Here is a 27,565-nt window from a genome sequence, read left to right as displayed (position 1 = left end):
CGCCCCCTGGTGCGTTGTAAATTGGGGGATATTGCCCCCTTGAGTCCTGGGGCTCCCCGGGGGCCAACTAGCCCACCATGTACCTCCAGTAAGCACCACAGAGCTGCATTACAGAGTGGTGTAAAAAGGGGGCGTGGCCTTGGACCACCTCTCTGCAACGCAGCTCCCTGGCACATACTGGAGGTTTCTGGTGGGCTAGTTGGCCCCCAGGGACCCTCAGTACTCAAGGGGAATTAATTCCCCAGCTTATAACATACCACGGGGCTCGTTTGCGGAGTGCTGCAGGGAGGGGGCAGGGCCTGATGCGCAATGCCAGGGTTTTTTTTTTTCAGAAGGGGAGCTGTGTGGTGTGGCCCCCTTCTTTTCCCATCTTTTGGGCATTGAGACCCCATCCCCACAGGGCCTAATCCCTATTTTTTTTTAAAGAAAAAAATTAATGGGAAGGGGGCTGCAAGCCCCACCCATCCCGAGGCCAATTTCAGCCCAGGTAACCCATCCCCTGGGGCATGGCTGCATATTTATTATTTTTTACATAATATTTTTTAAGGACGGGGCTGTGTGGACCCCTCTTGAGGCCTCTATTATCCCCGGGAACCCCATCCCCAAGTGCTGTGCCTCTTTTTTTATTTCTTTTTTATATTTTTATTGAGGGAGGGGGCGGTGTAGCCCCCCTCCCAGGCCACTTGTGGCCCCGCGGCCTGGTCGCTCCGTTGGGGACCGTGGGGGGAGCCCCTGCTCTCACTTCAATAGTGCATTGAAGCAGTATTTCTGCAAGTGCTAGAACATCTGAATATGTTCAAAATGTGTAGTTAGCCTGCAACACAATTGTAAAGGGATAAATACTCAAAATGTGCACTCACCAGAAGTATTTTGCAATTCTCATTTGTTTTTAGTGTTGCTCTATTTTTTCTTATGCCTCCTTGTATAATTGAGGACATTGTTCAACAGCTCCGTATATTTGTTACATCCATTTAGAACACAAGACATAGGACAGGCTTTGAAATTACTGTTCATTGGGTGCCCATTTCCAGTGAATTTATTCATCTCAAATTATTGTTGCAGTCCTGGTCTGCTCGCTCACCTTAATGTAAAGCACATATACATAATGTGGGTTGCCTGTCCACTCACAGACGAGGGTGCTCCAGGCCAGGGACTTTAGGAATAAGTAACAGTATCCGGCAAGTACTACTTAACTACCGCAGGGCCGGGTTCAAAGGCCTCAAATGACGCATTGCACCTTTCCTGCTCCGAAGGACTACCAGAGTGTCTCAGTCTGTTCTGCAGAAACATACAGATGGGCAGTACACTAATTGGTGGTGCAAAGCAGCTTTGAGTTATGGCAAAAAATTTGCTTTAAACGGTGCAGTAATACTTTTGTTATCAAATGAAAATAACAAATGGTGAAGTCCGAAAAGATTATTGTCATATTTAGCTCTATGGCCGTAACTGAATATTCCTGGAAACATTTCATGTATCCATGATTTATAATAGGAGGCTATCTCTTGCTTGCCCGAGGGTGGTTGTGGGGAATTTCGACACCCTGTCTGAGCATCTCACAAAGGCTAAAGTCAAAAGGTAATACTGGAAATATATATTTCCTAAGCTCTTCAGTGTTTATCTTTAAAGTTGTTTGCTTGCATAGCTAACGCATTAATTCATTTTTCAATCTCCCAGCTCTATGTTTTATTAACACGAACAGAGTGAAAGAAAATTAAAACCCGAGATAACATTTCACTGATCTGTCTACTTCAGAGGAGACCGCTGACATGTTATCCTGTGGTTTTATTTCCCTTCATTCTGTACTTGTTAATAAAACATTAGGCATAGTAGGGTGCTTTGCAAGACTGGGAATCGATTCTCTTAAGGTAGTGGATTGTAGCTTGTAGTCAGGGAAGGTTAGATAGTAGGTGTTAGCGCTCTCTCTGCCATTGAAAGGCCGGATGTACCAACATTTCATACTGATTTTGTTGCTGACCACGACTTTATCTAGGGAACAATATAGACAAATGTACGTTAAAATATACTCAGTGACTTATCTCCACAATAAAAGAACAGACAATAAATGTAAAGGGCTTCATGTGAACTGCAACTTCGAATGATAGGACAAGAACTGAGGAGTCTCCGGTATTCGACTAATATTTAACCAATGAATAATAAAATATTTGATAGCACCCACTTTAAACTGAATTATATCTACGTGTGAATACTCAGTGGTACTAATATTGACAAAGAGAGAAATATTAAATTGAGAGTCAGCACTCCCACTTGTGCATTATTTTTTTAACGTACGGATTAAACTTCTTAAACTAATGTCAGAGGTTACCGATATATGCATTCATGCATTCAGAACAATGCTTCAGGAAATCCTTGAGAACCCTTTGTTGCCCCAGACTCCCTAAGACTTTCACTTATCTGATCGTCCCGCACTAGGTTGCAGCACCTTCTGAGCAATATTTATGATTCCGCATAGCGCCAGGATGCTCCTTGGAGGGATAGCTGCGCTTTACAAATATTTTATACAATACAATATAGGTACATGCCTAGTCCATGAATGAATTAATGAAACTATAGTTATACAACATTGCTGTGACCTCACAGAGATATCCTTGCGCTATGATGTGATTACTGTATCAAACTTTAGCACTAATCCACAGTGGTCAATAAGACTTTCTAAGTGCAATTATCAGCCATCGGGTAAGAAAAAGAATGACCTGCCTGTATGGGTTGTTAAATCCAAGAGATACCCTGAAGGTTATCAGAGCCTGATAGAAGAGGCTTGTCTAGGGAGTAGCGATGAAAATGGGAACTTGAAAAGCAAGATACAGTAGTAGTCAAAGATGTGTGACAGTCGCACATAAATTGAGTACAATGCATTTGTGAAGAGAGATTCAGTATAAGGACCTAACATGGTTAGAAATAGATTCCCTACCATAGAGTCCAGGGACAAAGCAATGAGCCAATTTCTGAGCATCTTGCATCTTGTGGATAAGGTATTTGAGAAAGCCTAAGACTGCATTACTGTAATCAAATCTCGATAATACAAGGGTCTGAATAAAGGCCTGCTTAGATATCAGAGGGAGCAACAAAATCATTTTCTAGCTTTTCTAATAGCTAAGAAGGAGGTGGAAAATGCACAAATCTGAGGTTCAGTGGACAAATTCTAGTCTAATCCAATCTCAAGATAGCACGCCTGTGTAACCGGCACATGAGAGATGTCCGCCATAATGTGAATCATATGGAACAAGAGGTATCAAATATTTAGGCGTCTATTCACTGAAGCAATTTTGGAGTATGTAAAATTGTACTACATTATTTACTTCAAGCTGCAATTCATACACTTCACACTTGTGATCTTTACTTCAGCAGCTGCCTCTGCCTCCTCTATTGTTTCTATATCTACATCCTTGTGGCGGAGCACTCAAAACATGTATCTATAAGATTACTAGATTATAGGAGGAATAAGGGTGACAGGTTGGAAAATGGGAAATAATTACTACAAAATGTGGGCTCATTTATGGGGAATTGGCATAGGGCAGAAGCACAAATCTTCTCGCTGTGCTGTCCTACACCTATTTCAAAGGGTAGGAATGTACCTTACTCATGCAATGCGTGCATTCCTGTCCTTTCCCCTTGCACTGGCAATTGGTTGCCTATTGTCAAAGCAGGCACCCATGCATCACGGTGCTAGGGTGTCTGTGTTGGATACAGGACTGTTTTTGTGCAGAAAGGGGCACCTTCTTGCACAAAAACAATCCCGAGAGGCATTTACCACTATTGATGTGTCCTTAAGAATGCAGCACACATGGAAAGAGGAAAAAACAAGGAGAAATACAAATATATCTCTTTGTTAGGTGCTTCCCTAGGTTTACATGATTAAGTAAATTTGGAGCAGCATAAAAATTTGTTGCTGTGGCCAGCGGCGGCTGCCATAAACACAGGGTGGTGGGGGAGGTGTCATGCGGGAGGCATCACACGGGGGGCGGTGAGGTTAAAACAAGATACAAAAATATATAAAACGTACTTTTGCTGTCTTGGCCGTCCGCCGCCAGCGTTGCGTTTGCCACCTCTTCTCTTCCTGGGTCCCAGCAGCACTTGGGACCCGGACTCCCAGCCAATCCCCGTGCTGCGGAGCTGGTCTAAGCAAGCAGGGACGACGCCCTGCTCAGACCAGGGAATCTGTGGGGTATCGCCAGCCTGGCTGCTCAATGCAACTGGGCTGGAGAAAGCCTAAGAGCACATGTGTGTTGTGGTCGACTTTAGACAACCAGTCAAAACACATATGGGCACTTTGGGAGTGAAGTGCACGTAGCCCTCCTCCTCCCCCTCCCATGCCTAAGCCCCACCCCTCCCAACTCCGCTGGCAGAGCCGCCAAATGTAAAATAAAGAAATGCAAGAGCATCGTTTTGTTTGACTTTTTCTGGCTCTGAGCCAGGCAGTGTGGCGATGCTCATCCGCCATTGCGGAGGAGTGGCCACTGGGTGTTGCGAGGGAAATCCCACAGCAAAGGTCATGGAATGCCTCCGTGGCACATAGTAAGACAAGGCAGCGACTTGCCCTGCTTTTTCTTACTCCATATCTATGCGGCCATGCAAAGCCACACAAAGTGGCTTTGCATGGCCTCATAAATAAGGTTGAGATGTTTGTGCCGTCAGAGCGTAAGAAAAAGTGATGCTCCGGTGGTGCAAGCTTGTCATAAATAGGAGTCTGTGTGTGTGTTGAATTCATTTTTATTTCAGGTTTCATTCTGTGACATTTATAGGAGCTTGCATAATGTCTGAAAGCCTGATGACCTGTGCTGAACTTGAAGTGACCTTGACGCCTTTAGAAATAAAGGAAATCATGAGACTATAAGTGTACTGCCTTCTTTGCTTCTGTTACAGAACATTTCCTAAGTCAAAATCCAAATATAGCTAAATATTTGTTGTTGATTAATGATTGGATAAATGTTTAGAATGTCTCAACACCAGGTGATGCCTCATTGACTGTGTTAAGTAGACGAGATGTATGGAAAGGTATAAAAACTCTTGTGAATTATTTTGTGTTGGGTTAGCTTCCTTTGGAGGCTGTCTCCATGTTGCTGTGTTTCATAAAAGTCTTGCTTTGAGCTTTACTGCATACAATAAACTACGTTTCTTTTCTTTTTCTTTTTTCTTTATTATCCCCAAACTGTGGGTACACATTGCACGTTGTTCATTTATTGAATCTCTTATTTTTCTTATTTCGTTCAAGCACTTATGTTGGTATTAACCATTCACACGCATTCTTTGTTTCCAGCACTCGGTTCTTTATTAACATGAATACACACACCTTTTGGATAGTTTTGTGCTTGTCTAACACGTTTTGATTGTCATTAGTTCTCACATTTAACTCCACATTAAGATGACTTATCGCACACCACAGTCCTGGTGAACCTGTCCCTAATCTATGCCGTGCTTTTCGGCAAAGCTATATGCAGTAATTTTTCAAAGTTTCAGCGTTCTCGGCCGATCACCAGAGCTCGTCGAGAGCATCTTAGATCTTGCTTCTATCGTAAGTTTGGCACTAACGGTTATTTGTCACTTTTTGACGGGTCCTTCTGATCACACATTTCACCAATGTTTTATAGTTTCCTCTCTTTCACGGCACAATGTCGAGCACTTTTAGACTTATCCTCACTGTGACAAGTCTCCATATGAATAGTGGTTTGCATTGTCTAAGAGTGTATTTCGCTGGCTTTTGATCACGCATTTCACTGACGATTTGTAGATCCGTCTCTTTCACGGCACAATGTTAGGCACTTTCAGACTTATCCTCACTGTGACATGTCTTCATATGAACAGTGATTCACATTTTCTAAATGTGTATTTCGCTGGCTTTCGGTACTTATCTGTGACACCGCGCCTCAAATGTATAGCAACCTTGATTGTTTTGCACCGTGTATTTGAAGTCACGTTTTCAGCAACTTCATTTAATTCATATGTTTTTGTTGGTATGTGGCAACATTAAGGCATCAAATGTTATTTGTTCTTGCAGATAACCCCCTGAAGAAGGGTCACAGCCTGAAAGTTATAGGGATATTGTGAATTTGGAGATTATGGACTAATACAAGTTTGATGGATTACATTACAAACAGAGGATATCTGGAGAGAATGAATAACAAATCCACATGTGATTCCTAAACTTGAAGCATTGGATAATTTTTTTTTTGTTTTGTTTCTAAAGAATAACTTACCTCTTTGTGAGTAGAGACGTTGTGCCCAGGGGGCCGTCGATGAAACCAGCACCAAAGCTTATACTAATTCAAGCACCACACATCAATCACTAGTACTAAAACATGCTTCTATAGAAATCAGTGCAGACAAGCAACAATATTAATACATTCAGAAACATATAAAAGAATTTTGTTATTAAAATACAGTTAATTGATTACATAACATTTGCAATTAAACTTTTTTACATTATTTTCAAGGTAATGATTAAGTAGTTTTCTAAATTACATTTTATTGTTGTTTAGAGTATATATTCCCTGTTTAACCCATTATCTGCTGAGGGTTTTACACACCCTCCCCATAGCTGGTTTACAGCAGTGTTCGAATGCTGCACACTTACACCTCCATAATTTCTTTTCCACATAAGGTATCCACACCAAATGTGTGCCTTTTTTCCAACATCATGAGCATTCTACAGCTATCCTAGATTTGTGGATTTTCTGGAAAGAGACAGAGAAAATATACAAAATATAACTACATTTTGAGTTTTTGGGCAAAAAATAGAATAACATGCTTATCATCAACAAAAGGTTTGCTGTTGTAAAGCCACCATATTTGCTTCTTTTAGGGATATGAAGAGATGAATCCAAATACCTATTTTTTCCACAGTTCAGACATTTTTCAAAGTGGTAACCCATTTTTCCTATTTTTCATGCTTTCAACACACTGGCAGTTTGTGGGGGAATACGGATCAGGGAATCATGGGTGATCACGGACAGCTATAAATGTCTAAAAAGTAGTCAACATTTTGAATTCAGCAATAGATCATGTGTGTAGATCCCTGAAGGTTTTCCCAAATAAAGTACCTGCTGAAATAAAGACATATTGAAAATGCGTAGGAAAAAATAACCATTTGTGCAAACATTTTACCTATAACTTTTTGTCACAATATCACAATATCTGATTCACTAATGCAGTATACCATTATGTTCACTATACGCTTCTCGCTACAGAGAGACATAGGGTTTTGAGGTTGTCCAATGACCTGAGATGCCCAGAGCCAACAACCAAGCTGCACCTTACTATGGTTTGTCATTGTGTACTGAGTATAGACCAATTCATATGGTGAAATATGTAGAGTGAAAAATGTGTATCAAGAAAATGTATTTATTTCCAAAATGGACACAGACATGGATTTTAGGAGCCATGCTTATGTTTACATCTCTGAATTTGTGGGTACCCATACAAGCATTAGAAGGACATTTTTCAAAATATTTTCTTTCTTACAGACTGGTTTACACCTGGAAGACACAAATGCTGTGAAATCCATTTGGCAATTCCAAATGTTCTACATGTCTTCCGGTAAAAACTCCACTTCACTTGTGTTGGTAGGGCTACTGCCCATGACAGGAAATGGCCCTAAACCCATCATGGACATCCCCAGTGGGCTCTTCAGTTCACAAATAATTTGGACTCCTGTATACAAGTTATATGCATAAAGGTCATGGCAATTATAAATCAATCAATCAAACAATCTTCTCACAAACTCTTTAAGGGTGAAGGACAACCTGAAGGTTTTATTGCAGTGTCCTTCCCTTGTATACTCTCAGGCTAAATACATAACCAGTAGAGTTCTTGTACATCTTGATGCCATAAAGAGCTCTTTTACTTAGCATCTACTGTCTGATCAGCAGTCACCCTTTGTACATTATCAAGGACTCATCAACTGCTATATTGTTTCCTGGAGTATAAATCTCTGATAACTTGGCAGGCAAATGATCAATGACAATCCAAATTTTGAAAACCCTGCCATGCTCAGGTGGTCCAAGGGCAATGCAGGAGAATTGTCTTTGAAATGCAGCATGCGCTTTACAATCAAAAACTTGTCGCTGCTTATGACTGGTGCGAAGCAGGGTTTTCCCAACCTGCACAAATATACCTGTAGGACTGTACAGTTGGTTTGGGGACTATTCCCATCTTCTGTGTTAGGCCCATAAATTCTCCAGCTCCTCAAGTGAAGGGGAAGTCTATAGGGTTTCCCTAGAGTGAAATGCCCTCCATTCGCCCTAAACAATAAATGCAAACAAATACAACTTTATTGTCTACACAATTTCCTCAAGGAAGTCTGTATTGTGAAAAAGATGGAAATAGTCAATAGGCAAAATATTTGCTTTATCGAACTTGCATCCAGCATCTACAGTGAATGGGGAAATTGTTGTCTGAACTAAATTAGTAGTCTGCCAAGTGAATACTGTGTCTGTGCTCCATGCCGTATCTACATGCACTCTTTATTCGCCTTTACTCTCACTAGTTTTTTGCTGCACAATTTGTGCTTACAAATAGACATCACAGCTACCATGTTCACCTGAATAACTACAAGCTGATTAATAATTAATTGAAAGGAACTTTGCCTGTAAAATCACACCCAGATGGTGCTCTATAACCCTCTCCCCATGATGCTGTCTCAATGTCATAGTCTGCTTCAGAACTTTCCTCTATTAATTGAGTTAGAGCCTCAGAGGCTAAATCCAGCAAGATGCCATCTCTGCTTTCTAAGTAAAACTTTCTGACCTAGATTGAAAGCAGAGATACATGGAGACAATGTTGCTGTGTGTCTGAGTGTGGATGGTTAAGGGGTGTGCTATGAAGTGAAAGAATCTAATGCCGTGAGAATGTAGTAAAGTATAATCGCAACAACAGCATTAAACTCACACTTATCTGCCACAAAGAACATCTCTAAAGATCCAAATCTCCTCCAATGATCCAAAGCTACCAAACTTTTCTAACAAAGCTAGAAGAAAAGAAACATGCACAATAATACAAATGCACATTATGCTGCATTTGTCCCCGATGCCAGGAGAAAATTATTTGTAAGGAGTGCTCCTCCTGAAAGAGCAGAGTGTGAGTAGCACACAATGAAATTAACCATTTGCACTATGTGCCTCTTTGCTGCCTCCTACCACAGCCCACATCAGTCACTGATCAGTTTTTTTGTCATTCACACTTTACTTTTACCCATCATTGCAGAAATGTGAGAGCACACTTCAACCATTTATCAGTTACTGTGCCATTCACATTACTAGTCTACAAGGTCCGGCTGAAGTCGCTTCAGCTGCTGCTCAGTTATATATCCATACGCATTTTGCTTCCGCCCACCACAGCATTCGTCAGCCCACCCACGATGGACTTCTAAATACTGTGGCCATACCAAAATGAATGTCTGAATAGCTGATCAGTGGCCGAAATTGGATCATCACAGCCCCGTGACCTAAGCTCTGCTGGGTGGAAATACAACTTGAATGTCAGACAAATCAGTGGCTAAACTGGTACCCAGGGAAAAGGCACCTGAAAACCCCAAGACAATAGTATAAAAGAAATGGCTGCCAAAATCACCAGGAAGATATACATATAAAAAGCAGCCATATTTCCATTTCCTTGGCTGGTCGATCACACCAACCTTAGGGGCCTAATCAGTCCCTTATAGAAGGAAAAACACCCAAGTATAATTTATTGTCGATCCATGCCTACAATTTTGTTGCCTGGGGAGCACCAGAAAAGCCCTGTGCACATTAAAAATAAAAGAAAATGCTGCCATGTTTTCCTTTCTCTGTGGGGGACGGTTCAGCCCTTACCTCAGTGGCCAATGTGCCCACCCAGGGAACGGAAAACATAAATATATAATGGTGGGTTTGACCAAGCCCAGGGGGTTGACCACCTACACAAAGTAAGATGTTTGTGATGTCTAGTAGAATCCCTGCTTGTGGATCACAGTCCATTCATGATCCACAAGCAACGGTCTCAACAATGCATCAATGGATAGGGGAAACTCTCCCCTTTCTAGCAATGACGTTACACATTTTGTGCTGCCTGGGAAAGCTGGAAAGGCCCTGGGCAGCACAAAACAAAAACTATAAATGACCATCAATTTTCCCTTCCCTGAGGGAGGACAATCACGTCCCCTCTTGAGGGCTGATCAGTCTCCTCACAGGGAAGGGAAAACATAAATATTTATTTTATGGGGATGGTTGCCCCACCCACTTTCTAAATTATAACCCTGGTTTCTAGAGGAATTACTGCTCATGTATCACAATGTCATGTGGTTACATAGGCCTTGGACAGGGAACACCACCATTGTACATGTGCACATTTAAGGTTGACATCTTTCTTAAACAGTGACTCTTGACACACAATTCAATGTGTGCACATATAGGATAATATTCTCTGAAATGGATTTGCTTACATTTACACTTCTTCATAGTCTTAATATCAGGACCTTGAACATTCTGTTCCATGCTTAAGTTCACTGCGCAAAATGTTGATGTTTGTTGTTGTCTGCTCAGTGTGAGCCCTGCAAGAGTAGAATTAATAATGATGGCCTGACTAGCACTCCGACTTGGCAACATGGGTGAAGTTTATTATATAAACAACACTAATCTGTGCTTAGACAGAGGAGCATTTCGCTGCCACTGTCTAAGGCCCCATGACAGAATTCAAGGCCAGTTTAATCCTTTTTACCTTCTCGGAAGGACGATGGCTTGCTCTGCACAAGAACAGGCTCCCAGATGAAACATACCCACAGGTAGCTGGGAAGTTAAATCACCCTATGGTCTTCTGGCAGATTCGCAAACCCTAAAGCCCACTAGGTTAGGAAGCACTAAGTAGGAGTATAGATATGATTATATATGTATGAGTATAATCAATGTAACATCACAATGGTTGAATTGTTTACCATTCTCATAATGCTGACTATTATGTTCTGTTTTTTTCTATTAATCATTGCAGCACACATATTTTACACAAGCACCATAAGGTGGAACAAGAGCGTAAACTACCTAAACATATTTCAGAAACCTATCCCTCAATAGATCGCGATAATATGGGAGCAAGACCTACCAAACCACAACTTAAGGGTATTTCTGAAAAGGAAAACTTGAAACAGGCACAAGCGTCTTCTAAAGAAAAGCGCTGGGATAATCAGAAAAATAAAGAAATGACTAAACCACGGAGTGAATCTTCTCAAGAGGAGTGCACAGAGAAGCGCTATAACTTGCATAACTGTGATGCAATAAAACAGCCTGAAAGCTATCAGGATACTGATACATGTTCTTCTTGTTCCTTTCTAAAATCATCAAAAAATCGCTCTGAGAGAGGATGATGATCAGAGCACAAATCAGAGGAGTACGTTCAACCGGAGAAGAACTTACACTCTTCCGACTTCATAGTAAAAAAGTATGAAAATCCTCTAGAGAAAGATCCTCAATTTAAAAAGAAGAAGGTGGCTGGGATAAAAGTAAAATATGCCACAAATATTGAGGACTCTGCTTTGAAATGGGGAGTGGGCTCTGACTCTGCTAGACAGCACTGCCAAAGTCACAATAGTTTACAACAATCTTATTGAGTGTACGGAGGCAGTAGCAACGTGTGACTATGTCCAGGTAGTGACACAGGACCAGAAATAAAGTGCCCCAAATCAATTATTTGAATTGCGACTCCAGATGGAGGGGGATATACCACTTACTATTAATGTTCTCTTTTAGGAGAACTTGTCATTCGGCTGCAACATTGTCTTGGCTCAATAAGATTGGCCACCTGAGTTTCTTAGGATTGTCCTACCAGGAGAAACAGTAATATTACCTGCTTTTTCTGACCTCGTTCCCAAATCATTAAAACACACATATGTCAAGAAGCAGGCCTTAACAAAATCCCCAGCTCTATATTGCAACCACATGGGTTGGGATGAAGGAACCTCTCACTACATCATACCCAGAAGGTCCAGCCCACAAGCACAGCTACAATATCCTATTAAATAAAAATCAAAACAACAAGTTAGAGTAATAAACACAAGACTTGACTATCAGGGTGTAATAGAAAGTTTTACATCACCAATGAATGATCCTTTGTTTCCAGTAATGAAATCAGATCATTCATATCTCTTAATCTTATACTGCAGATAATTGAACAGTGCGATTTGCAATTTTGCGGTACAAAACATGCATGGCGCTGCACTACTGAACAATATAGTGGGTGGACAGGAAGGAGATTACTCAATTTTTTTATAGAAAAATAGTTATTCATCTACTATGACCCAACAGCCTAATTTTGACCCAACAGCCTAATTAATAGGCGCACTACTTCTTAGTGGCTCCAAGTCTAATCAATCAACTGTGCTCCTTGTGATATCACTATGTCACACGTGCCGCCTTTAGCCACTCACGGTATATAACTTGCACTTTTTCTACAGTGCGCCGACCACGCTGTTCTCTGTTCTCCTTCACTTGCGTCGCCACTTGCACTATTTATTCACGTTTGTTGCACCAAGTCTCATGTGGTTGTCCTTACATTCTATGCAGTGCTGCTCTCAACTGTATACTTCCAACCATGAAATGAATGTTATAACATAAAGATGAATAACTATTTTTCTATTAAAAAAAATTGAGTAATCTCCTTCCTGTCCACCCAAGTAATGCTATGTGCATGCTATTTATAACTGCCTACTAACTTTTACCTTTCAGGGCACTGTGTGATAATTGTATCTTAACTACCCAGTCCTGGTTTGGTCTATGGGTTATACTCCTGTCTTCTTTACAAGAACAATATAGTGGGCATAAAATATAAAACCATGTTAGACATCTGAAATGGGATTTTCTGCCAAAATATAGCACTTGAAAGTGGGTATCAGACTTCATTCTGCACCCTCGACTCTCAAAAACAATGTTTTTGATTGCCACAATAATAGCCCGAGCTGTTCTCAGCCTGTGTAACAGAACTGTTACAACATTTTGATGACCAAGCACTGTCCTATGTTGATGAAATATACTTGATGGATAAGGAGAAAATGGTACCAAAGCACACAAAAGAGTCCCAACAGTTAACTTTGGACAATGATAAGTCAATAATAATGGTCGGCAAAGTTCTCTTTTATAAGTCTCCATGTCTTTACTCTTTTCCCGATCATCGTATCACATTCAACACATCTCCAAATAGCAGCTGATGTGTTTTGTCTACAAGACTTTTTCTAGGCTGTTTGGTACTGTGAGTTCTTAATTACATGAGGTAATCAGGTCAATGTCAAGTAAAGGAATAATGTCTGTCCCTTTTAACTGTGATGCATATAATACATCCTTAAAGGCACTCTGGTAGCCTGGGTATGCTGCCACCCTAAAGTCTGCTGGTCATGTGATTGGACCACCAGGGCACTGCTTGTCACTAGATACAAAGTAACCATACACCACCTCCCAAATAGCACTGGAGGATGAGGTGTGCTTCTTAAAATGTAAATACAGCCTGAAACTGCTTATTGCCAAGGACCTCCACAGTTAGGCTTAACACAGCACCAAAAGCTTCACTCTTGTCTACCAGACTTGGAGTGCATGGTGAGGACACTTTTTGGTATTTACGTTTCAAGTCACTAGCTGATTCGTATTGTTGTGTACAGTTTTACAATGAGTATCTAGACTATAGGAGCCTGAATGGGTTCAGAGCTTCAAGGGGGTACAAAATTAAGCATAAAAATGTTATGGGAACAAGTGGCAAAACTCAAAGTGAATTTGCAGCGGCCTCATGTAATTCACACACTGAGTTACCAACATTTAGGAATACACGTTGCAGGAATTCACTGGCTGATGATGACACAAAGGTAATGGTACAAATTGTTGCCCCAGCAGCGACTTGCTCAACATGAAAATAGATGGAGTCATTATGAAGGCTGTCACGGCTTCACGCTATGGTACCCACTTACCAAAAGGTTTTCCAGTAAAATACTCCTACTATTGTGCACAAAACATTCTGTTTGCTCATCTTCGCAGGGTGGGAGATAGAATAATTCCTAATTAAGACCATAGGTTAGGATTCATACTTGCAGCACACAATGGTCTAGCATCAGCTCTTGCAGGGGTGACAGCTACAATTTCCCTATCGCACCAGGACTACTGGTGGGTAGGTCTATACAAACAGATGAAAGACTATGGGCCAGATGTACGAAAGGAAATTGCATTTCTTAAAAGACTTAATCACAATTTCAGTCCATTAAGAAATACAATACTGCCTGTCAATATGTACAAAAGCCTAGACCCAGTTGCAAAAGGCGATTTCTACCAAGTAGAAATCGCATTTTGCAATTTCCTAAAGAGGACATCACAAGTAGAGTTTTCCTATTTGCGATTTCCTAAGCACATGTACAAAGCATTTCTAAAATTCTATCAATCAATCAGGATTTGTAGAGCGCGGCTGCTTCACACCGAGGGTCTTCGAGGCACTGCAGATAATTGTGCCTGTTCTCCTATTGGTTGAGATTAGGTCTGGGTGGACTTTGCAGAGTTTCACTCTGTGGAATTCAGTGGAGTTACCAAAAAACTCTGCGAGATTCCATGGAGGAGTACTATTACAAGCTTAGTCAAAAAAACATTCCTTCCTCCCCTATCAAGCTATAGGGATACACAACGGTTCTGTACAAAATTGGGATAAACAGGAATGCCGACAAAGCAGGCTGGCCCCATGCCTGATGACATGGGGCCAGCCTGTAAATAGTCTGTAAACCCACTCGAACACTAAAGGACCTGACATAACCCTCGTGTTGTAAGGACAGTAACAGAAGGTGTCTGTGTATAATTGCTTGAAAAAAGATGATGTACTTCAACGAGCCATCGTCATCAGGGTACGCTGTGGCACCCCTCGAGAAACAAAACCTGGGGGGCTTACTCAAGTAGTGCTGTATGGGTTAATGGGTCAATGAATACATTTGGCAATTAGCTTGGCCTGCTCCCATCTCTGGTGCACCTCACAGTCAGATCTAGCAGAGAGATGCAGGCAACAACATACAAAGTGCAAACATGCAAAGTGTAATGCATGCAGAAAAAAATAAATCACAAACACCAAACAATTATAATTATGTCTATATAAACAGCATTGCAGTTTCAGGTGGTGAACAAAAATACACTGTAGATCCCCTGACACAGCAGCAAAACTGAAAACCACACATGTCATATATTGCAAGTCTTGATTCTACTATTCCCAGCACCAACTCAAGCCTTTACCTGCAGATCATGACATATCAGGAAACATGATTGAGTCATGACATATCTGGAAACATGATTGAGGATTAACACAATGTGGGACAAAAGATTAGAGATTGTGCTTATTACACCAGGTGCAACCAGAAGATCTGCCAATTACACCCCCATGTGCCCCATGCATAGCTAAACCGCTTAAATGACAGATCCAGGTCAAGGCATAACAGTCCGTCACATTCACTAGGAAAATGGCATGACACAACAACTAAACAGAGCCACCATAGGAGCCAGGGCTGCCAGAAGATGATCCTTTGTGTGAACGCAGCACTCAGACGTGGCATACAGCACTGATATTAATTTTAGGGCACATTTTATGATAAATCAAACAATGAGCATTGACTGGCCCTTCAAATCAGCAATCTCCGGGGCAAGTCTTTACTTTCACTATTTTCTGCTGGGGCATGTTGCTTATTTTGCAGTCTTGAAGCAATGGAGCAAATTCTGGACATTGACCTGGCAGCATTGGAACTTGCATTTTACTGAAATGCACCGGTCACACCAGCGTCATGGGAGCCCAGAACCAAACCCTTTACAGAGCTTAGAGTTGATAGTTACTATGGATTGAAAACAAAACTCAGAGTCACTAACTACCAAAGCATGCTAGGAATCTCTGGAACCACAAAGCGAGCGCAACTGTAAGCCACTACTCATCGATGGATTCACAAAGACAGCACATTCATGAGCTTGCGCATAAATGAAATACTTATCTTGACCTGGTAAACTCCCTGTTACAGAGCATGCCCAAAAACATGGTGTAGTTGGTCAGAAATACAATTGAGCAGCCGTACAGCTGTGAATAAAAGAAATCAGCACTACGTTTGATATATGTGATCTGGATGAAAAAGAGCAGGCTATGTATGAACCAGCAGAGGCAAAGCTACCAAATGGATACATGGTATTCGTAAGTAACACCGTTACCCAGTCCAGAAGGGTGGGTGCCTGTAAACTCCGCTCCACCGGTGTTGGCGGAATGTTTGCACAACTCCATGCTCCATGCAAACTCCACTGGCCGTGCGGAGTTTGCCACCAACCCGTAGTTGAAATGTGAAATGGGCAATTAAGAAATGCTATTACCATCAAATCCAAGTGCTTGCCATGTGCAATTAAAAAAAAGCCCAACCAAATGCATTTTTTTAAAGTGGCATGTGCATCAATTTTTTTGAAGTTAGATCAAGGGGGTCCTAGCCCTATAGACATCCTTGGTTTTACATTTCCTAATTTGGAAATGTGAAACCATTCGTCTCTATGGGCCTTTAGGTCCATAGTAAAGAATGGTTTCCCAGTTTCTAATTATCAATTTCCTAATAGCGTTTCCTCCTTTGGGGGAATTAGAAAATCTCTATTTTTGTATATTCAATTTTACATTTCCAAAATAGCGATTTATTAGGATTCACTATTTCGGAATTGCAAACTACAAGTTTTGTACATCTGGCCCTAAGTTCTTTAGCTTGACATTTGTCAACAAATAAGGGTTTCCACCACAGCTCGCCCACCAAAGACACCGCTATTGATCTCAAATAACCTCTAGCTTGCGTTTACTTTGACCAGTGCGGACTCCTACATTCTAATGGGTCTTATAAATACATCGGGGCAGATTTATGTTGGTCATGCGCCACGTTTGCGTCACGCAACTGCGGTGTAAACGTGGTGCATCCCTACGACTCATTTACAACGTGACGCATCTAGGAAGATGCGTCACGTTGTAAAGCCCTGTTCCACATGTGGGCGTTCCGGCGCAGGGTGGGCGTTCCGGGGCAGGTGCGCCTCGCAAAAGTGGCTGAGTGAAATCTATAAGATTTCACTCAGTCACTTTCAGGCCAATGCTGCGTCAAAACCCTGCGCCTGCTTGAAGCAGGCGTAAGGCTTGATGCAGCATTGGACAGATAGGGCACCCCGAGCCTTGCTGGAGCTGCGTCGCGCTTGCGATGCAACTCCAGCAATGCGCCACCTTTACGGCACAGATGCGTCACGCATCTGTGCCATTTTTGCCCGATGGTGCACCGCATTGTAAATGCGGCGCACCATTGGTGGTGGAGCTGCGGCGCAAAATAACTGGCGCATCCCTGGGGATGCGCCAGTTATCATAAATCTGCCCCATCATGTTAGCAGAGGATTCCTGCTCTAGATTCCTATGGGTTTTGCCACAGCCATCGGCTGATGCTCAGACTGTTACAAAGGACTTGCAAGTCATTATCTGCACTTATGCAATATCGCCATTCCAATCAGACCAGGGCCTAAAGTTTGCAACTAAAGCTCACTAGGATAACATGGGAACATTGGGTGTGACTGTGCTCTACTCCTCCCCTTACCATCCTGAGAGAAATGTGGTTGTGGAGAGAAAAACCATGACATAAATCAGTCTTTAACAGCTATAGTATTAGATTCAGGTCGCAGTTGGGTCCATCACCTGTATGAGGTACAGAGAGCTTTAAACAATCTGTCAAGAAGATGCTTGTGAGGTCGGACTATCTACGAGGTCCTGTTTGGGATTAAGATGTGAGTTTCAGACCTTGATAGTCACAGTACAGTGGCAGTGGAAATGCCTTTTGATATCAGTGAATGTTTAGCTGTTTTACAGGAACTAAAGTATTTCCAAGATGAGCAAAGCAATGAGGTATAGAAATATCCTGCCACTGATGAAGAAATATCCTGCACCAGAAACTCCTGGCTGAATTCCAAAAATACTGATGGAGCTGGGGAGAGAATTACAGACAAAAATGAGTTCATGCCATCTTACAGATGCCTGTGCCTGTCCTGCCTGTTGAAAGTACCATAATTGTACATTTACCACCTCTTGCTGGAAGCAAACACAAGATATTTGTTTTGGTTGATCTAATCAAGCCAAACTATGAGGTACGTACCTTCCTCCTCTCATTACCATGCAGGAAATCTTTTTACAAGCTTTAACCAATGAGAATGCATAGAATGTGGACTCCTTCTTCCTGGCCTCCTGCAATGGAAGGTTCTAGGTGCCTGAGCAGCCGCGGCCGGTAGTGGGAGTACCGGCCGGGCAGTGACGTGAGGAGGGGGAGGGGAAGGGTTGGGGGTAGTAATGTATAAATTACGGACTTTAAAAGGTAAGTAAACATAAAACTGAATAATAAGAATTTCGTTGCACACACTGCATCGCATTTGGTGATGCAGTGTGTGCAACGAAATTCGTTTTATTTATTTTTATGTTTACTTACCTTTTAAAGTCCGTAATCCATACATTACTACCCCCCACCCTGCCCCTTTCCCTCTCCTTACATCACCGCCCGGCCAGTACTCCCACTACCGGCCACGGCTGTGCCTGAGGTATAAAAAGAGTTAGGATCAACTAAAATTTACCAATTACTGTTTAACCCATTTGGACACACAGTAAAGCACAGAGTTGATTGATGGAATTAAGTATGGATTTATTACAAATTCAAACCCAAGCTGATATAAATCAGTCACAGAAACATAGTATAAAAATACAGAATCACTGAAGGATATCCGAAACAACGCACAAAAGTGATCCTCAATGACAAAAAGCAAATGAGGAATTCTGTAGCTGCAATGCAAAGAATGATAAACAAAGCCTGTTGAGTACATAAAAGTTTCGATCCTCCTGCCTATACATGATGTTGTCTATGAAAACATGCTAAACCTTATTCTAAACTAGAAATCAGGAAAACCCTATTAAGCATGAAGCCACACAACACAGATGTCTCAAAGAGATCTGTACCTCTCAGAATCTTAAGAAAATCAGACTAACCTAAAATACGATGCCCAATTACACCCATGAAAAGAACCTTTGAGAATCCCATGTCGCATGTCCCATTATTTTTCCACCTTCAAACACTAAAACTTGGCAACTACACTCAAGGATTCTTTCCTTTGGTCCACACATTAGAATGTCCTTGGAATCTTCCCCTCTCCCTATTCCAAACAGTAGTCCTCCCTTCCTTCAATAAATCTTCTTATTCTTGCCGATAAATGCAGATATATGTGAGAACTGCAACTTGTTGTTACTGTAAGGAAAACATTAATATACACACCTATGTGTCAAGATTACACAGTAGATGCACTTTCTATAACTGTTCAAGTCCACTACATTACATTAATAATGTTACACCACATGCCACCAAATATACACATATATGTGGCCCAATTAAACAAGAAAGGGTGGAGCCAAAATTACGCTGCTCCAGTCCCCCTTCTGATGGCAAATCAAACCATCACAGATTGCAATCTTATGTTATTAGATGGACCATCTAAAAATGTTCATCTAGAATCTTTCAGATGTTTGATGTCCTCATAATATTTACTCTGACTCTCCTCTAACTTCACATCTGCTCTCTTACTCTTCACTCCCCATCTAATTTGTACATACTTGTATCCCTTAAAGATCATGAATAGGATTATTACACAAAGAGCAATTGTCAGAAGATGGCACCAAAGATTCCTTTTCCCAGCCTTCTAAGCCATTAACTTTCTACAGACAATCCATTCCCTGTGGCTTCCCAAGCTTCTGTTGCTTCTACCACTTTCAAATCATTTGTCAACCCTGATATATTCTAAATATATTTCTCCAGATCCTGACTTTCATCTGGGATATAAGTACAGCATGCTGAACTTTGAGCATCATGCAGACGCCACACTCTTTTGCTAGTAAAAGGTGTAACGCAAGTGGCTTTTGTAAAATAAGAGACCTTATCTCAACCATCTCAGAATTTACAGGCAATAAAGAATTTGCAGAACTAGACCCAGTTGATCCTCTATTGTAGACAGCTTTCTCATTTACAGATCATTCAGAATTACACTTTCAGATGGGATTATAGCACTAAAAATATCACCTACTACTTTTGCTGCACTAACACCTCATCTAGCTCTAGATTTCGTTTCTCATACAGTATCATTAAAGGTTTCCACATGATAAATCTTGTAGACAACTATACCAAGATAACATGTACCATGCACTCTATAAAGTAATTTAAATATTGCATACTGTCCACAAATAAAGGACAATCCAGGAATCACATGCTCTTGTCCCTCCAAGAAAAGGTCCTTCTTCACTCTTGCCTCACAAAACATGTTCACAGTCACTCTGTCCTAAAAATACTGAGTTTACAGAACTTTGATCAACTGTATACACAGGTACCCCTTATTTTGCTCATCTAGATTCTAAGGTCAAGGCAGGTAAATTTACCTTTGCCCGATGTTCAATTTCTTCACTATTCCACATATGGTGTTTTTAAAGATCTTAATCAGTGTTAGGTTGGACTCCAACTCTCTCCTTCTGTGCTCCACCAAATTCAAGAACGTCTTCTCCACATCTGACTTGGAAGAGCTCAAATTATGTCTATGAGTGTATGTAGTGTCCAGTTATATAAGAGAAGCAAAATATTTGCCAACAAACTCTGCACCTTTGGAATAAGGATTCTTATTCAAATGTTTGAACATAGGAACTTCTGAAAGTCCCTCTACAACAGATGCAGGCAACTGGGTGCACATGTGACAATCTCTTGCATTCATAGCATCAATGTATACCTAAAGCAATCTAAAATAATAATTCAACTGTAGGCTAGTATCAGCAGAATGTGGTGTACTATGAGCAACAGTAGGCTTAACTTCTACTGACTTATTCGTAGCTGGATATACTCCTATACACACTATGATTAATACAACAACTGAAGCTATTAGTGTGCCTGCTTTAAATAATTTATGCCTAGAATTGGCTTCCATTTCTTCATTAGAATCTAAACCATGGGGTTGAATATAGCAGGTGCAGAGTTCTTGCTTTCAGTTTCCACCTGTGCAAGCAGTAAAACCAAAGCTCATGTGATGTGCAAATGAATTACGTACAAAGTCTTCATGACTCTTCTTTCTTCACTACAAAGTCTATTTAAGTGTCTCTAATAATAAGTGGTTCAAGTTCACTAACAATCAGTTCCAGATTTAGAAGTTTTATTTTATCAACTAGCCCCGGGAACTCATTGGGATACAAGAAAGGAAACTCAGACACATCCAGAATAAGATGCCTCAAGGAACTTATTTTCACTAAAAAAGAAGTTAAAAAGTAATATCAAACTGAAGATCAAGTTCCCGAATTTTCAGTTGAATTTTCACAATGGTTCCAGAATTCCCAGGAACTCATTCTCTCTGTCATTTGCAAGGAAGTGATTCCATTCAGGGAAGAGTACCTTTGGCATTGCACTCTTTCCTTCTCGATCACTCAGATCGGAATCATCATTATCCTACAGAATGACTGGGAGGTCACCTTCTCCCTGCTGGACCAGTTTCCCCCTCTCCTGACTTCTCAACCAATGTTCTCCTGCAGCTATTCATGGTTCCGCAGCATTAGTCCCTTTGTGGGGGTCCGAGTCTGGCTTAGTGACAACCAGAACAGAAGTTCTCATCCATGGACTTTTCCCCTCCACGTGGGACATCTCCTGGTGGCCTTCCACTCTTGAAAACTCACCCTCCCTTTGAACCACACTCAGAACCTCTGCATCATTCTAGACTCCTCCCTTAGCATTTCCAACCCTGATGTTCTCACATTCTCTCAATCTCATCACAAATCGGAGCTGGTGGTTCTTCTATAAAGCTTTTGTCCACTCCAAATCTACTTCATATTTCTGAACTATATCAGATCATTTATCATGAGCTTGTCTTCCTCTCCCAGTACCATCCTTGCTCATAAACAGAAGCTGATTTTGTAAATAAGTGCCTACTTGAGTCATTTCAGGAATTCCACTTATCATTTAATCTAATTCAAGGTTTAATTTAGCTACATCCACCAAATTCACTTTTAATGATGACTTGATCTTTCCTTGATTTATTGATGTGCTTCCACTTTCATTTGAGGTGGAATTGTGAACCTTCAGCTAGTACTATGGGCATTCAGTAGTAGCTCCCAAGTGAGCAAACCCAAATCTGGCATCGGCTGGAATGACCTCAGTGGTCCAAATCTGGTCTCGTTTGCTGATCAGTCTGCATTTGCACCACAATAAGAACTCCTATTCATTGGGACCAAAGGAATACACTTTATATAAGAAATTGTAGGAGCCTTCTCTGGGGTACTCAACTCGATTGGAACAGCAAATTATATGTAATACTCCTCGTGATACTGGGATTATATACAGGAACTAGAGGGCGAATGGTGACCGGAACAATGAGATCACGGGGAAAATTCAAAGCTGCAGTAACATTCAGAACTGTGGAGAGGCCAGGGGCACAAATCCTCAAACTTCTTCCCGCTGAGGTTTCATTCATATTCGCAGAGGTGGTCCCCAATATATTAGGACTCACTGTTACTGGTGCAGTGGCAATTCCAGAATGTCCAATAGTATTATCACTTCCACCCCAAACCCCCCCCCCTTTGTATGAGTCTCATTGTATGGAGGCGGACGCTCAGACAACAACACATCTAAAAGATTATAAATAGTGTCGCTATGACAGATTTCACCTCCCTCAGCAAATTCCATTGCCTCATTCCCTTTCTCTCTTTTTATCTCTATGCAGATTCTATCCCTTCCAGTCCCTCTTCCATGAACAAGTTAAATCCCCTCCAAATGGACCTACTGTGTGGGGAAGGCTTTGATCTACCTGCTTGTCAGCAGAGTAATTGAATGGGTCAAGCATGATAGTTAAAAACCTGAATCTAATTAAGGGCTAACCTGACCTGATTCAAAGTACATGAAGGACTGTACATATGGCCAAAATAATGTTACACATGAACTCTGGATACTTGTTTACCTAAGAAAGCATGTGCTAATATTCTCTCTAGGTTCAACTAACACAAAGTTGTTATTTTGGTACAGCGTTCGCCTACAGTATGAATGCAGTAAAGCATTTCAGACTTTGAGAGATGCACTAGCGATTCACATAATGCCCAGAAAGAAATAGGAACATAAGGCCTGCACATTCCATAAACAAATGTATATAAGTCCCCTTTGCAAGAAGCTACCTGTGCGCAGATACCTGACTGAGCTAGACGTTAGGCCCACTCGCTCAGCCTGCACATGAGCGCACACAAGTGTGCACACATGATTACATGTAATCAGCCCAGAGAATCCTACCGCAGCTGCATAGCAGCAGTTCTTATTTTAAAAGATGGGTACTGGTGATTAGAATTCAAGTCTATTTTACCAGAATTACTGTGAGTTAGACTCAGTTAGTGAAACTCAATTCAGAAAACCAGATGGCTCAAAATCAAAAAATCGAGGGGGGTAAATGGCTGGGGCTGCACAAATAACTGGAGCGAGATAAAAAAAAAACTTTACTTACCAACTTTCTGGTTTAATGTGTAGCTTTTCCAGAACATGCACTGATGCTGTTGCCCACTCAAGTCACTTCTCTGACTTGTAGCATAGAAGGCAATCCTATTTGGTTTTGCTGAGGAGCTGCTTCTAGTCAGTTCTAATAACCAATGGTACACATTAGAAAACATGAAGGGAGCAGCAGCTTTGCTTCTCATCTGAAGCATCTCCATGTGGCCTGAGGAACGTACACAAATATGGAGTGATTGAGGTGGTTTGAGTTTGAGTTTGAGTTTAAAATTACTTGTAAAAGCGCACATACACCTGCGGTTTCTTGGCGCTACAACTGATAAGATCCGGGGCTAAGAGACAAGGGAAGCTATTGGGAATTTAGTCAAAGGCCTTAGTGAACAGGTAAGCCTTTAGGTGTTTACGAAATTGCGTGTACAAAGTGAAGGAACGGAGTTCAAGGGGGAGGGAATTCCACAGGATCGGGGCAAGGGTAGCAAATTTCGAGCCTCCCCACTTCTTTCTCCGATAGCGGGGGATGGTGAGGAGGGACTGAGAGGAAGAGCGTAGTTCCCTGGTGGGAACATAGGGGGTGATCTCAGAAGAGATGAATGCGGGTGCCAAGCCCAGTCGAGCCAAGAAAGTGATGGAGGCGAGCTTGAATTGAACCCGAGCTCGCACAGGGAGCCAGTGTAGAGATTTCAAGAGGGGGGAGGAATGGTGAAATTTCGGAAGATTGAAGGCCAGGCGGGCCGCCTGGTTTTGTATCTGCTGCAAGCGCCGTAGACTATGTGCAGGAATACCTGCATATAGGGCGTTGCCGTAATCCAGGCGGGACACCACCATGGCCAAGATGATAAGTTTGAGAGCAGAGAAGGTAAAGAAACGGGACACCCTGCGAATAGTGCGCAATGAAAGGAAAGAAGAAGATACCACGGAACTGACCTGGGAATGAAGGGTGAGTTGAGAGTTAAGTTTTATGCCAAGGGTTTTAACAGAGGTAGTGGGTACAGGAGAGGGGCCCAGTACAGGGGGCCAAAAAAGAGAAGACCAGGGGCTGGATGAACCACCCGTCAACACCAGCTCGGTCTTATCGGGGTTGAGTTTCAGGTGATTATGGTTCATCCAGTCCCGGATGTGAAGCATAATAGTTTGGAAATTAAGAACAGAAGAGGGGGAAGAGGACAGGTTGAAGACAAGCTGGGGGTCATCCGCATAATTAAATACGGCGACCTCCATTTGTTGAAGAGAAAAAATAAGAGGGGCAACGTAAAGATTAAACAGGAGGGGGGAAAGGGAGGAACCCTGGGGAACCCCGCACTGAACTTTCCGGATGTCCGCTGTAAAGTCACCAAGGCGAACGGCCTGGGTGCGGTCGCTCAGGAAGGAGGATAACCAAACCAGAGCAGTGCCCCCGATCCCCGCCGCCTCGACACGGGAAAGTAAGATGGTATGATCCACCGTGTCAAAGGCGGCTGAGAGGTCGAGGAGCACGAGGGCCTGGCACTGGTTGGTATCCATACCCTCCCTGAGGTTGTCCAAGACCGAGATGACAACGGACTCCGTAGAGTGAGCGGGGCGGAAACTGGCCTGGCGGGGAGCAAGAGCTCCGTGCATCTCCACAAAGGAGCTCAGAGCGCAGGTGACATGGCGCTCGAGCACCTTTGCCAGAAATGGCAAAAGGGAGATGGGGCGGAAATTGGCAGGGACAGAGGGGTCTGCCCCAGGTTTTTTAAGAATTGGCACAATAACCGCAGACTTCAAGGGGTTGGGTACTACACCTTGGGCCAGGGAGCTGTTGAGGAGATGAAGGGGGGGGTCTGGGCAAGTAACAAAAATATGACGAAGGATGTGAGCAGGACAGGGGTCAAGTGGAGAGCCAGATTTAACCAAGGGTACTATGGAAGTAAAAGCTTCCTTAGATATGAGAGGGAAAGTAGTGAGTTTTCCCTTGGGAGGGGGACATTGAGGACCAACAAAGGAGGGGGAAGGGGGCGGGATATTGGCTTTGATGGTAACGATTTTGTGAATAAAGTAGTTATTGAGGGATTGGCAGAGTTCTTCGGACGGGGCGGGCTTAAGGGTTGTTCTGTCCGAGAGCGCCAGATTGTGAACAATCGAAAATATCTCCTTAGACTGGTTTGCTGCGGCAAGGATTTTAGAGGAGAAGTAGGTGGTTTTGGCCTCCAAGATGTCTTTTTTGTACTGGGTAAGGATGTTGGTATACTCCAGTCGTAAAATGGGGCAATAACTTCTCCTCCAAGCCCGCTCCGCGCGGCGTGCTGCAAGTTTGGTAGCCTTAAGCTCTGCATTGAACCACCGATTGGCATCCTTATCGCGCTTGGAGGTAATGCGTTTGAGCGGGGCAACAGAATCACTACCAGCGGAGAGCCACTGATCTATAGCCTCGACCTGGGAAAGGGTGGAAAGGCCCTGCAGGGAAGGAAGGGAGGTGGTAAGAAGGGAAAAAGTTCTTCCAGGTTGGCTCGGCCCCATGCTCGGACCCAAATGTTTTTGGGGCGAGGGGGCTTGGCTGGGGGGTGAATGGGCAGAGAAAATGAGATCAAGTGGTGATCGGACCATGTGCAAGGTGAAATAGAAAGAGATTCCACGGGACAATTCAGGGACCAGATCTGATCAAGCATGTGACCTTTGATGTGGGTGGGGGAGTGAACAAAGGAAGTGAAATTAAGGGATTGAAGGGTTTCAGAAAATTCCTTTGAGGACGGGCATTCAGCTGGGTCAGAAGGCCAGAAGTTCAAGTCGCCAAGGAGTAAGATAGAGGAATTATTGACTGTAATGGTAGCCAAGACTTCCAAGAAATCAGAAAGAAACTGTAAGGGAGATTGGGGAGGGCGGTAGGTAAGAAAACAGGTCAAAGGGGGAGAGATGGCGGTGGTACGGATAACCAGGTATTCAGTGGTTGCAATGTCAGGCAAGGACACGGTTTGAAAAGGGAGATCGCCACGCCGCCCCCAGCTCTGCCAGAAGGGCGGTCTGCCCGGTGGGCATAGTAAGTAGCCGGTAAGGTGGCCAATAGGGCGGGGAGGGAGTCATCGCCGAACCAGGTCTCCGTTAAAAAAAGAAGATCTGGGGTATAAAGATCCAGCAGGACTGAGAGTTCGTGCGTATGGGCGACAGCGGACCGGGTGTTAAGATAAAAAGCTGTTAAAGGTTTGAAGGTTGTAGGGTGAGTAGTGCATGTGGGTGAGAGAGAAGGACCAGCTATAGGAAGGGGGATGTGCGGAGGAACAGCAAGGGATAGACCAAGGTAGGAAATGCGAGAACAAATGGAGGCTGCGATGGGCCAGGGTCCCTGGAGGCGGCGTAGCTGGACCGGGATATAGGTGATAAGCGGGGCAGAGTAACGCGCCCCTAGCCCCGGTCGGCCACGGACGGGCGCAGACGGGCTTAACTTAGGCGCAACTTCGGCGTGCCTTCGTCGCGCCCGCTGCGCCCGCCCGCTGCGCCGTCTATGAGGGGAAGTTGTAATATAGGGACACATGGGAGGGGGTCTAAGAGGGGGCGTGGCAGGGGGTGGAGGGACAGAGGAGCAGCCCCGCCAACCACAGAGCAGCCCGAGATGGTGGGCACGCCCGTCCCCGCCCTCGTGACCTGCCCGTCAGAGGGTGAGGGAACGAGCAGCGTGGGGCGCTCTGGCGGCGGCTGGCAGGGGAGTCAGGAGGCGTCAGGGGGTGCGCGATGTCCAGAGCGCAGCCCCTGCAAGATGAAGGCAAGGTAATTTTAAAATAGTCTCGTGGGTTCTAAAAACAAAGTTGCGCCGCGCCTCAGCAGCGTTGTAGCTCCCGGCAGAGCCTCGGGAGATCTAATCAGTATCAGGGCCTGAACTCGCCCAGCTGAAGTAGATTGCCAGGGGGCGAGGGACAGAGGAGCAGCCCCGCCAACCACAGAGCAGCCCGAGATGGTGGGCACGCCCGTCCCCGCCCTCATGACCTGCCCGTCAGAGGGTGAGGGAACGAGCAGCGTGGGGCGCTCTGGCGGCGGCTGGCAGGGGAGTCAGGAGGCGTCAGGGGGTGCGCGATGTCCAGAGCGCAGCCCCTGCAAGATGAAGGC

General features: G+C 43.2%; 1 long non-coding RNA gene across 5 annotated transcripts in view; it reads right to left on the bottom strand.

Annotated features, from left to right (window-relative positions):
• LOC144770046 (uncharacterized) overlaps positions 1-27,565 on the bottom strand; it is a 630,720-nt gene that overhangs the window by 42,997 nt on the left and 560,158 nt on the right. For all 5 annotated transcript variants that reach the window (XR_013598782.1, XR_013598779.1, XR_013598780.1 and 2 more), the window contains 2 exons: positions 6,590-6,689; positions 6,213-6,320 (listed from right to left, as the gene is read on the bottom strand). This is a non-coding gene — a long non-coding RNA (uncharacterized LOC144770046). The remainder of the gene's footprint in view (positions 1-6,212; positions 6,321-6,589; positions 6,690-27,565) is intronic.

This window comes from Lissotriton helveticus, chromosome 1_1, assembly GCF_964261635.1.
Source record: "Lissotriton helveticus chromosome 1_1, aLisHel1.1, whole genome shotgun sequence".
Taxonomy (NCBI): Eukaryota; Metazoa; Chordata; class Amphibia; order Caudata; family Salamandridae; genus Lissotriton; species Lissotriton helveticus.
Note: the sequence above shows the minus strand (reverse complement) of the source record. Positions and strands in the feature narration are given on the sequence as shown.